The following is a 13948-nucleotide window of genomic DNA, read 5'->3' as shown; positions in this document are numbered from 1 at the left end:
CCAGGTCCGCTCAGTTCCTGACCTCCTTACAGCCTTGGTTCAAATATGGGCAAAACAGCTGAATTCCAGAAGTGAAGTGAAATCAAGGCTGCAGTCGACCAAGTGTACCATCAAGGAGTCCTAGCAAACTAGAACCATTGGGAATTGGGAGGCAAAGTCGGGTGGTTGGAGTCATACCGGATACTTAAGAAGATGGTTGTGGGTGTTGGAGGTCAGCCATCTCAGCTTCAGGACATTTCTGCAGGAGTTTCTCAGGGCAGTATCCTCGGCCCATTCATCTTCAACTGCTTCATCAATGACCATCCCTCCTCATAAAGTCAGAAGTGGGAATGTTTGCTGATGATTGCACATTGTTCAGCACCACTTGCGACTCCTCAGGTACTGAAGCAGTCCGTAGTCAAATACATAAGATCTGGATAATATCCAGGCCTGGGCTGGCAAGTGACATTCATGCCACACAAGTGCTAGGCTATGACCATCACCAATAAGAGATAATCTAACCACCACCCTTTGACATTCAGTGGTGTTACCATCCACGAATCCCCCACTGTCAACATCCTGGGGATTATCATTGACCAGAAACTCAACTGGACCCACCACATAAACATAGTGGCTACAAGAGCAGGTCAGAGGCTAGGAATACTGTGGCAAGTAACTCAGCTCGTGACTCCCCAAAGCCTGTCCATCATCTACAATACATAAGTCAGGAGTGTGATGGAATACTCCCTATTTGCTTGGATGAGTGCAGCCCCAACATCACTGAAGAAGCTTGACCCCATTCAGAACAGAGCAACCCACTTGACTGGCACTACATCCATAAGCATCCACTCTCTCCACAAACGACGCTCAGTAGCAGCAGTGTATATTTTCTAGAAGATGCACTGCATAAGCTTTTCAAAGATCCTCAGATGGCACCTCCCAAAACCACAACCACTTCCATCTAGAGCAACAAGGGCAATAGATACATGGGAACACCACCACCTTCAAGTTCCCCTTCAAGCCATACACCATTCTGACTTGGAAATATATTACTGTTCCTTCATGGTCGCTGGGTCCAAATCCTGGAATTCCCTCCCTAATGGCATTGTGGGTCAGTCCTCAGCAGGTAGACGTCAACGGTTCAAGAAGGCAGCTCACCACCACCTTCTCGAGGGCGACTAGAGACAGGCGATAAAAGCTGACCAGCCAGCGACGCCCACATGCCACAAATCAACAGTCTTATACTTTTACGTACATTGTTGTGATTGCTCATCGAACTTCAGTATGCAGTTGGCAACGTCATCTCTGCACTGTCAGAAGTCAATCTTGAATGACTATTTAATATCTTAGCAGAAACATACATAAGGATTGGTCTCAGCCTCAATCCTAATAAGACTAATGTCTTATATCTCCCTATCCCAGGACAAGTTCTGTCCATCCCTCAGTGAGGTCAACAGGGAAATCATGACAAAACATGGTGCATTTCCCTACCTGGCAAGCCAACTGTCATCAGTGAGAGACCCAGCACTACATACAATCTGTGAGCACCGCCTTTCAATGCCTATAGATGTGAGTTTTCAAGGACTGTGAAATCTGTACTGATGCTAAGACATTGATGTAAGAGGCGACCATCTTTCTGACTCTCATATAGCTGTAAAACTTGGACTATGTACAGACACCACCTCACCTCAAGGCCTTGAGAGGGAGGTACCATCAATGCTATTTGTGACAGATTCTCTGCATCAGCAGGGAGGACAGACATTCTAACATCAGCATGCTTGAAAAAGCTGATAGTACCATCATCAAGACCATGATCATCTAAAACCAACTGCACTGGGTTATGTTTAGGATGCCTGAGATCCAATCCAAAGCTAATCCTTCTCGTACAGTTCTAGAAATGCATTGAGCAAGACAGGAACAAAGGAATCATTTCAAAGACTCCCTGAAAGCTTCCTTCAGGAAATGCAACATAGGTTTAGACGTCAACATGTGGAAGACCGTTGTTCAGAAGAAACCAACTTCAAGGAACCTATGTATGAACAGACACAATTCTTTGAGAATTCTGACAAGAGGAAGTATGGAAAAGGAAACAGAGGAAGGAATGCCGTTGATCTCAGGGCCAAGGACCAAGTCCACTTTGTGGAAACACCTACCAAATGTGTGTTCAGAGATGGGGCTGGAGGATGGGCCTCATCAGCCATTCAAGGACCCATATGACCAGCGACTCTGAATTTCTTAGATGGGCATTCATTCTCATAAGTGAGTGTTTGCTGACAACAATGTGATTATTTCTTTCTGTTTCAAGATTCTCTGTTTACAGTCATTATTTCTGAGCAGTGTTTTCTGAGTTACCACCCGATGTGCATTAGTGTGATCCGGTTCCCTTAATGGTTTTAAAACAGGTTTCCATTCTGTTCAGGCAATTGTTTCTTTGTAAGATTAAACAACTACCTGCTTTGCACATCTTGTAATGGTCCTGCCTACCTTTGTAATTTTGAGCAGTTCTCTATTTTGAATTAATCAAATATGTCCCGACCACTTTCAATGCCTACAGCCATGCATCACCCCTATATCAACTTGGCAGTTAATTTCTTTATCTTTACCTCACTTTCCTCAAGGCAGTATGGTTGATGTCATGTGCTAGAATTTCCCTGTTAAGATAACTTTGGAATGTTGAGGCCTTGCTGAGGTTGTCCATGAGAGTCCTGATATTTATTTCGAGACACTGGGAGATGCCTGTATATCGGTTCTTTTAACATGAAGTCACATTGCACATTGACTACCACACCATTTCGCAGAGGAAGGCTTTTTGTTCACTAGCCGGGAAAATCTAAATAATTGAAGACCAAGGTCCCCTCAGTCGGCATAGTAATGCTGCCCTCACTACACACCAACCCCCTCCCCGACAACTAGTACAAGAACTCCAAGAACCAGAAATCCCAGTATTACTCGGTCTTGACAGAATGTACATTGTCTGAACATCCATAAATCATTCTAGCATGAAGTGGCTTCTTTTTATGTTAGTCATAGCAGAGATTCACTAGGTCTTTGACTGCTAACATATACAAGGTGACATCGGATAAGGTAGATCATTGGAGTGGAGGAGTGAATCTCCAAATCCAATAGCATAATCATTTGTTTTGGAAAAAGTATTCTTTCAAGTTTAATTATGTTGGTGGTTTCATTGTAATTGCGAATTTGAATCTGTTTTAAGTTGATGGCAGTCGAGTTGATAAAGTTTACGCATTTCAGCAAACAAGATAAAGAATGCAACATTTTCTATTTTGCCTTGTTTTTTTGTTGAATACTTCAAATATTTGGGTTATTTTCTGACTAGATAATTCTGTAACTTCATGGTCTGGCACATTGCTTACTGTTTCAGTTGGTTAGCTTGAAGATTTCTCTACCTCAATACCAAATGTAGACAATTTTTTCTACAGAATAAGGCAGAAACACTATGACAAAATTCCTTGCCTGTTAACATAAGGCAACCAAAAAAGCAGTTATTGTTCCACAACCAATTGGTCGTATTGACCAACTGATCCTGCCACATATGAGAAAAGAATGGTGTTGGAAATCTGGGTAACTGCATGAATGTGTACCTCCTCAGCATGTTGGAGCCTGGCATCTGAATAAGAGACCAGTGTTAGCAAGCAATAGTTGAAGTCATTTGTAGCCAAAAGCAGGAAGTTTTAATGATCGAACATATGGAGTAAAATTGTATGATACATGTGGACCACCCACTATGTCCATTGTTAGTTACCTGAGTTGGAGATTTTAAAAGACAGTAAACCAACTGTTCTTGTGCTGTACTGTATTATGTAACTATTTTTAAACTTTAATACTTTCTTCATTTTGACTGCTTTGAAAAGAGAACCTCTGATTTTAACTAGAAATGTTGTTATCAAAGTGCATTTCAAGTTCTGTGTTTAATTGGAACCCTTGAATTTACCTAGATAGAAACAATTCCGTGATTTATGAACATTGGTACACACGAACCGATCCCATTTATGGTTGTAGTTTCAAAGACGTGACATAAGAATATTTCCTGTACTTAAAAAGCGCAGTTCTTCTTTGTCCTACATTGTGTTCCGACTGGCATGCAAATCAACTTGTGATTGGACCATAGAATAAAACCTGCTTGCAAACTGGAGACTGTTTAATTGTGCTACAGCAGTGGTCCTTCTAAATTTTCCACGCTCCTGATACCGTGCCCCCAACTAGCCACAAAAACATCTTTGTGATTTAAATAATTGGGTGGCTATTGGAATTGGAAACTATTTGCTCCAAAGTTATTTATACCCCATTACAAAAGAGAAAAAAAAATTAGTGTCTTTTCCACAGCCACTAGATAGCTGGAAGTGTTTTACATCAGTGAACAACTTCTGCTTTGTTGTGTAACAATCTCCCTGGAGACTGACAACTTCTCAAAAGAGATTCAAAACTGTAGTTAACTGTTGAAAAAGCTAACGTTAGCGTTCCCAGTTTTAAAATGTTAGTGCACCAAAAGCCCAAAGGTTAAACACGTTTATGGTATATAACAAACTTGTACTTCAAGCTATAGAGAGAGTTTTCTTTTAAATAGTTATGATCCATTGTATTCTCAATAGAATTTTAGTCCTTATAGCAAACCGTGAATAGGTAGTAATAGTGCTCAATGGATTCCTCTATCCCCTTATTACCCGGAAATAATTTTGAGTACTATCACCAACTACTTTCTTCAGTTTTCAGAGTTTCTTAAATTCACCACAGGCAATAAAACCTGTTCTAATGATTTACATTGCCCTTGGTCATGCTTGGACAAATTTTCTGGATCTATTGAAGGTTGCCGGATGCATCTCATTGAATGGAGATCATATCCTACCTGCGCCTGGGTATGGTAACTTGCAAATCCAAGCTGCCACCTTTTATTGTCTGTCAATTTGTAGGGCAAGCTGTATCCTGGCCTCAAAAATGGTTTTGTATGTCATCTTCCTCAGGGCATTATAGAAAGCATTTGCCTTGCATCTGGATAGAACTGCTATTTAGCTAACTTTGATCCTAACTCCTTTTAACCTTCGAACTAATAGACAGCTCAAAGTATAACTATTTCCAACCTTGTCCTACTTTTCTGGACTTCAGGAGAAACAAAGACTACTCATTGCAAAGCCAGAAACTGCTGCCATAATAACCAAGAATAAATTCCTTACATGTTGTTTTTGCAGTAAAATAATCTAAACCATCTTTTGATCTCCAGTAATCCGATCACCCAGGCTTACTCAATGACAGACTTGAGAACGAGCTGCATGAATCCATCATTTACTGTAAATTTAAAGCTACAGCTCTAAAATATTAAACACACACACATCATTGTTACAGTAGTCACTATTGTAATGTAGGAAAAACAAGTAAATTGTGCATAGTAAACTTCCACAATCAACATTATGATAACAAACAAGTAATCATTCGTGTGTTATATAGTGACAGATAAATACTGTCAGGGCTGTAGATAAAAATCTCTGTTACTCTTCAAATTAGTCCTTTCGCTTCCTTTATACCCGCTTTAGAAAAGACCTTTTGCTGTATTTTAAAGCAATTTTAATATTTTATATCGCAATTTCAAGGGTGGGAGAGTCCAAAACTAGAGGACATAGGTTTAGGGTGAGAGGGGAAAAATTTACAAAGAACCTGAGGGTCACTTTTTCATGCAGAGGGTGGTGCATGTCTGGAATGAGCTGCCAGAAGAAGTGCACGCAAGTACAGTTACAACATTTAAAAGACATCTGGATGGATATATCGGTAAGAAGAGTTTAAAGGGGTAGGGCCAAATGCTGACAAATGGGGTAGGTCAGATTAGGATGTCTGGTCAGTGCAGATGAATTGAACCAAAAGGTCTGATTCCATGCTGCATGACTTTACAACTCTATCAATTGGATCATTATTTGCAGATAAGATATACAGGCAATAAGATTTCCAGTAGGTATTGACATATTGTTTCCGAGATCGTAGGAACTGCAGATGCTGGAAAATCTGAGATAAGGTGTAGAGTTGGATCAACACAGCAGGCCGAGGAGCAGGAAAGCTGATGTTTCGGGCCTAGACCCTCCTTCACCCTTTTCCCGAAGGGTTTAGGCCTGAAACATCAGCTTTCCTGCTGTTCTGATGCTGCTTGGACTGCTGTGTTCATCCAGCTCTACACTTTGTTCTGTCTGGTATTGATGTATTAACAGTTTTACTTCCTTCTGTTTGTAGAATGGTTCCTGGAGCTGTCAAACATCACTTTGTCTGAACATCAAACTTAATGAAAATAGTACTTCAGGATCATTGAATTCTTATTGCTGACTAGCTTATAGTTTACAACTGCACAGCAAATATATACAAACTGCATCTTTTGTTTGGAACACTTTGTGCACTGTCAGCTTTACCCTAAACACACACACGAGGACAAAAGTCCCTCTTGTTTTAATAATTCTGACGTATGTTGCAATGTTGCACTGAACAATTCAGAATAACTAGTTCTGCATTCGTGTAGATAGAGGGCACTGCAGCTCTGCCGCCTTCTTGCAATATACAGAGTTTCTTAAAAATTATCCCTGTTCTGAGGGTCCCAGAGTAGTCAGCCACTATGTCTCAGTTCAGTTGGCCCAGAGTTGGGATAGATGGTAGTGTTTTAGACAAGTTTCAGAATGAACATAAATTACTTGAAGATAAAATAAACTATTTTTTTCATATCAGTAAAAGATAATCTGATTAATCATTTGACATTGACCTAGACACCAGCATTGAAAGAGACACAGATAACACTGAGTGGTGCTGGAGAAACAGCAGGCCAAGCAGCAACAGAAGAGCAAGAAAGTTGACGTTTCGTGTTGGGACCCTTCTTCAAAAGAAGGGTCCTGACGTGAAACATCAAATGTCCGGCTCCTCTGATGCTGCCTGGCCTACTGCGTTACTCTAGCTCCACACTCTGTTGTTTCTGACTCCAGCATCTGCAGTTCTTTGCTGTCTCCACGAGAGAAGTACATCCTCCCCATTCAATCTGGCAAAGCCCTCCATCATAATTTGGGGATTTTTAATTCAGAATTGGGAAAGAATGCTGACAAACTACAAAAGCAATAGCCTGGCATAATCATATCAAAATTCATTCACCTCTCCAGTCCACATTTCCAGATTCAGCCATCATCATCATTGGGTATATCCGACACAATCAACAGACCTTTTAAAAGTAATAGAGTACTATTCAGCTGTGAAGTGGTCATCAACATTAATCCTAGATCCGAAGAGCTCTCTACACTGGGTCAACCACAGGGAAGGAACCTACCTGCTTAGTAACATGTACCACCCTACCTCAGGGTCCTGCCTCAGTTTTTTTGGGAACAAATTCTTATTTACATATTGAGGGTATTCTCCATCATCATCTATGCCAGTTAATAGGATAGGTTTAGGGCAAAACTAGCAGCTCCAAACTGAGCTTCCATGTGGCCAGGAGACCCATAAGCAGCAGCAAAATCATGCCCTGTCACCATTTAATATCGTGGTCTGGAAAATCCGTCTCTTCACCATTGATAGCAAGTCAGGAGACCACTCCTGGTTTTTGAGGAATGTAGGAGATCATGCTGGGAGCAGCACCAGGAATATGAGTTAACAATCTGGTGAACGTGTATTTTGGACAGAATGCCTGCAAAACAACTGGAACAGCATGCCACAAGACAAGTGTCCCGATCCTGCAATCAATGGATCAAAACAAAGCTTTTTGCCCATAAATAATTGTAACTAAATCAACAGGTAGAGGAGGCTCCAGGAATACCTCCATCCTTAATGCTGGCAGGGCCCTGTAGGTGAATTTAAGAGGCAGCTCTCTTCTGAGATGTTTCCAACTATCTTCAACCAGAAATATGACAAATGAATTATCTATTACTGCCTCCTGGGACCTCCACCATTACAGAAGCTAAATTTCAGACTGTTTGATGCACTACATGTGGTATCAAGAAACAACTGATTGCACTGAAGGGTATGAAATGTGTCAACATTCTGCTAAAGCACTGAAGACATGTGCCTCTTGACAAGTTGTTCCAGTACAGTTGTCCATTTGATGCCAATGTTGTAAGTGACAAAAATTGTGCAGTCTTGCTGTGTCTGCAAGATGTAGGACAACTCCAATCAATCTACTTTCAATTGTCAGGAAAGCAAAAGAACATGTTCCTGACAATGCTATATCACCAGTTAACTCACTAATGCTCAATTTTGATTCTGTCATGAACACTCAAACTATTTGAAAGCTTTGATCCAAGTGTAGACCAAAAATGCTGAACTCCAGAGATGAGATCTGTGTTATTTGATATCAAGCTAGTATTTTGACCAAGTGTGACATCTGTGTGCTAGCAAAACTGGAGTCACTAGAATCGGGTGGAAAACTCTAGACTCCGCTGATCAGAGTCACACCTAGTACAATGGAATATTATTGCAGTTATTGGCAATTGTTTACCTTAGATGCTTCGAGAATAACCTTGCCTGCGTCATAAGGTTGAAGTGAGGTTGTTCAATCATGATTATAGTGATCAGTTCCATCTGCAGTTTCTCTGATGATCAGATGATCAGGTGCAGCAAAAGCTAAACAATATTCGGACTTGGGCTGATAAGTTGCAACTAACATTTGTACCATACAAGTGACAAGTAATATTCAAGAAGCAAGTCTAATCATCTGCCCTGAACCCATATAAATATCTGCAGCTATGTCAACAGATCAGCAATTTGCTTCTGCTTGAGACAAGACTGATAGAGTTGTAATTGGCCAGATTGGAATTTTTCTGCTTTTTGGAGACCTTTGAGCAATTTTTATAATTTTTAGTTAGAAACTGGTGATGAAGCTGTACTGAAATAATTTGGGATAACACAGCGTGGAGCTGGAGGAAATCAGCAGGCCAGACAGCATCAGGAGAGTAGGAAAGTTGACATTTTGGGTCGGGACCCTTCTTCAGAAATAGCTGGCCATTTCCGAAGAAAGGTCCCGACCCGAAATGTCAACTTTCCTACTCCTCTGATGCTGACTGGCCTGCTGTGTACCTCCAGCTCCACACTGTTATCTCTGACTGCAGCATTGGCAGTCCTTACAATCTCTGACTGGAATAATTTGGCTAGCTTCAAAGGTGTGCAGTTGGACTAAAAAATATTAACTTTCTTGCTTGTACCACAGGTGCTGTTTGCCCTGCTGAGTTTCTCCAGCCCTTTGTATTTTTACTTTGACTTGGGTGTAGCTCGGAAGTCCTCAGCATTGCAGTGGGAATGTTATCAAAGTCTGTACCCTTTGCAGTATCCAGTGCACTCTCAATTTCTTAATGGAATGTGAAATGAATCAAATTGACAAAGGTTGTTGCAGCAGTAATGTTAGTAATCTCTGGAAGTTGTCAGATCTTAGGACAATAACAGGAGTACATTGTTTATCTCATTGGGCCTGTTTTGCCACTATTCAGTGAGATCATGGCTGATCCATGGCCAAATTTTGCTTAATATCTCTGAATACATTTATGTAATAAATCTAACTTTCTTCCATTTGAAATTTACAAGTCATATAGTATCAGTTGCCATTGGAAGATTTCTAAACCGTATGCCACGCTTTATATGTACAAATGTTGCCGAATTTAGCTTCTGAAAAGCCTGATCTAATTTTGTTAGACTTTTCAACCAATGGAAATTGTTGCTTTCTAAGCACACTCTGTTCCCTTTATTATCTTCAATTTGGACGAAATCACTTCACAACCACCTTAATGCCAGGGAACACAACCGTAATTTGTGCAATCTGCCATTGTAGTGACACTTGGATTGCAGGTATTTATTCAGCTAACATCCATTTCACACCTCTGACTAAGCATGATTTTAAGTGCCTCACCCTTCCCCCCTTGCCCTCAAACTGGATTCTGCCGTTATTTAAGTTAGAGGTGTTGATAGAGCCTCATCTTTCCATTAGTTGTTGATCACCCACCAACATTCACAAGTGGATATTGTGGTGCTGCAGACCTTCGATTATGATTACAAGGTTTTGTTTAGTTTTGTGGAATTGTTCCGCTTCTAATGCAGTGTTATCAAATAGGATTTTGATGCTCGCTAACTGATCAGGATATTAGATTTGCCACAAGAAATAATGTATGCATATATATCTGGTTTTATTATTACTAGATTTTTAAATTATGGATGACTACAACTGAGAGACTAGCCATCCTAATTCAAGTGAACTGTTGGGAGTCAAATCACATTGCCATGAATCTGATGTCTAGACTGAGCAAGGGCAATATGTTTGCTCTCAACCCAACAATATATCTCAATAACAATGTGAAATACATATTTTAAGTGAAGCATAAGATTATACATCAAGCATGAACAAACATGTATTATACATAAAACAACTTCTGTTCTTGTAAACCACAAAGGGCAGAGTGTTGAAATTAATTCTGTTTCCTGTGTATTGTGCACTCAGTCATATATTTACCGATTCATGTCATTGATTTTTGAAGAAGTCAATTCTTCAAAGGACAAAACTGAAATAAGGTACTGGAAAAGACAGAACTATGCCTGCTTTCCTGACTGTAGAGATAGTTGATACCTACCCATATTACAGCTTTATACAAGGGATACCACATTCTAATTAGAACACCTGGTTGCTTTATTTAATTATAAATATGTCACCCTTAAATTACTGCTTTCTCTTCTAAGGGAGTAGAATTGATATTACAACCCTGATCTACTTGTGTCCTATCCATAATTGATAAGGTACTTTTTAAGTAAACTGGCTTTGCAGATGACGCTGGTGTGACAAGTGAAATAATTTTTCATTGCCTCAGTTTGGGTTTCACTACGGCTTCTCAGCTCCTGACTTCATTGCGATTTTCATTCAAACATAGGCAAATGAGCTCAATTCTAGAGGTGATGTAAGCGTGACTGCCCTTGATATCAAGGCTGTATTTGATTTGGATGTAGCTTGAAAGAGCCTGAACTAAATCGGAGTCAATGGAATCTGGGAAATGTCTCCACTCGTTGGAGTCGTGCCTAACACGAAGGAAGTTAGCTATGCATGTTAGAAGTCAGTCAACTTAGCTTCAAGACATCTGTGCAACATTTCCCCAGAGTTCCTTTTGCCCAACCATCTCCCGCTGCTTCATGAGTTAAATTCCTTCATCGTAGTTGAGAATATTTGCTTGTGATTACCCAATGTTCAGTACCATTTCTGATTCCTCAGATACTGAGGCAGTCCATGTCTGCATGCAGCAAGTATCAAACATTCAGGTTTGGGCTGACCATAATGTGTAACATTTACACCACAAGTACTAAACAGTGACCATTTCCAACAAAGATTTTTGGCCATCATAAGTGGGCATTCAAGAGCATTACAGTTTGTGAATCTCCCACGATCAACACAATTGGGGGGGGGTTACCATTGAACTGAAACTGCACTTGACTGACCAGATAAATACATTGGCTACAAGAACAGGTCAGAAGCTAGGAATGCTGCAGCAAGCAATTCCCCTCCTGATTCTATTAAGCACACCCACATACTACAAGGCACAAGTTAGATGTGTGATGGAGTTATCCCCGTATAGCTGGATGCATGTGCATACAACTCCAAAAAACATTCGGGCGGCTTGATACCATCCAGGGCCAAAGCAGCCCACTTGATTTGCACTTCATCACAAAGCGTTCACTTCCTCCACCACTGATACTTGGTAACATGAGTACCATTTGCAAAACGCACTGCAGAAATTAACCAAGGCTTGATAAATAGCTCCTTCCAAACTCATAACCGCTACCGTCTAGAAGCACAAAGGCAGCAGGTTCATGGAAACACCATTACCCACAACTTCCTGTCCAAGCTGTTCATCATTCCTGGTTCAGAAATATATCACCATTTTTTTCGTGTCACTGGACATCTGTCCTGAACACAGGAACGGAGACAGTCAGAGCAGAAGTAGGTTATTGGTCTTTTTGAGCCTGTCCCACCATTCAAATGAATATGGCTGATCATCCAACTCTGTGACAAAGAATTCCATGACACACTGGGCAAAGAGATTTCTCCTCATCTCTAAATGGCCTATTCTATATCCTTAAACGTTTCTGGATGCACTGATCATCAGGGACATCCTTACCAGGGAGACTATGGCCTAGTGGTATTGTTGCTAGACTATTAATCCATAAACAGCAAATGTTCTGGAGACGTGGTCCAAATCCCGCCATGGCAGATAGTGGAATGTAAATTCAATAAAGAATTTCGAATTAAGTGTGTAATGAAACATTGTCATTTGTTGGAAAAGGCTGTCTGATTCACCAATCTCCTTTAGTGAAGGAAATCTGTCTCCTTATCTGGTCTGGGCCACATGCAACTTCAGATCCATGGCAATTTGGTTGATTCTTAACTGACTTCTGGGCAATTAGCGATAGGCAATGCATGTTGGCCGAGACACGGACAATTACATCGCATAAATGATTGAAAACATTGCATTATTGGTGTGTCTACACGAAGTGGACTGCAGCGGCTTAAGAAGCCGGCTCACCACCACTTTTTGAGGGCAACAAGAGAATGGCAATAAATGCTAGCCCAGCCAATCATACACAGATCACATCAATGAAAAAAGCACAATTTTGATGACTTACTGGATTTTAGGCTCCACCGCCACTCTTTCCTGCCATTAAACCAAATTTGTATCCAATTGGCAGTTTCACCTCCATCCCATGTCGTCAAACTTTACAAATTAGTCTACCACTAGTTGTCTGGCGGCATCTGTGATTTTTTGGAAGACTGAATCATTAAGGCCAATGTACTGTAATTTCCAATATCTCTTCCTTCAATATTATTGAACGTATTTCATCTGGTACTTGTGGTTTATCAACTGTAAGTATTGAAAGCCTATGCAAGGCTCTCCTGTTTGAATTTTGAACCCTTAGATCATAGAATCCCTACAGTGTGGAAACAGGCAGTTCGGCCCAACAAATCCCAACACTGAGGTCCACAGCTGAAGTTTCTTAAGCTGGCAGCATTTACTGTGTGTCTAGTCATGTACACGAGCGATAGGATCCATAATTTCGCACCTGTTCCAGGCCACACATTCCACTGTACCAACTGAGCTGTCATGCCTTAAAATTATTTCCCTTGTGTAACTTTACTTTGGATTACTTGTATCACTTCATTATGTTGATCCTGACTTTCCCTTATTCCTGGAATTTTTCACTACAATCCAACTTGAGTAGCTACCTTTCTAAGAATAATACAGTTCTCTCACTTACAAAATTATCATTATAGACTTCATTTTTAAATAACTTCTAACCTTGTGTTGTCCAGAATGTTCATAAATCTGTGACTAGTTTCTCTTTCAAATCAGAAATGCTTGCTCGGTTTGTTTTTGTGTTTTCTTCTTACATTCCACTTTGTTCTACAGCCCTATATTGCAATTTCACATTCCATTTTGCTGTCAGGTAGTTTGTTCTTAGTCCTTTAAAAATTTATTGTCAGTTTTTTCTTCCCTATTTGTTTATATGGACCTCCTCTTAAACCTGATAATATTGTGGTCACCATTCCTGAACTGTTTCATTAATTATGTCTAGATCTAATAATATATCCACTCTTGTCAGCTTACCAACACACTGCTTGACTAATTAGGTTGGTACGCATTTCAGAAATTGAGTTTCCTGTTTTTGTATTTACTAAACATGCAGGTGCAGCAGGTAGCAAAGACGACATGGTATGTTGACCTTCATCGAAGAAGGATTTGACTCCAGGGCCAGAGATGTCTCGCTTTCATTGTATCGGCCTTTATGAGACCACACCTGGAACATTGTATTCAGTTTTGGTCTCCTTACCTAGGATAGGATGTTTTGGCTATGGAAGAAGTGTAATGAGGTATACCAGACTGATATGTGGGATTGCAGGACTGATGTATGAGGAGATCAATTAGGATTGTATTCGCTTGAGGTGAGAAGGATGAAGGTGGATCTCAAAGAAACCTGT

The 13948-nt window shown here is 40.4% G+C and overlaps 1 protein-coding gene across 2 annotated transcripts in view; it reads left to right on the top strand.

The window, feature by feature from the left end:
• Positions 1-13948, top strand: part of tm2d1 (TM2 domain containing 1) — an 86833-nt gene that overhangs the window by 19440 nt on the left and 53445 nt on the right. The gene's annotated exons all lie outside the window — the stretch shown is intronic.

The sequence above is a fragment of the Stegostoma tigrinum genome, chromosome 8 (genome assembly GCF_030684315.1).
Source record: "Stegostoma tigrinum isolate sSteTig4 chromosome 8, sSteTig4.hap1, whole genome shotgun sequence".
Classification (NCBI taxonomy): domain Eukaryota; kingdom Metazoa; phylum Chordata; class Chondrichthyes; order Orectolobiformes; family Stegostomatidae; genus Stegostoma; species Stegostoma tigrinum.
Note: the sequence above shows the minus strand (reverse complement) of the source record. Positions and strands in the feature narration are given on the sequence as shown.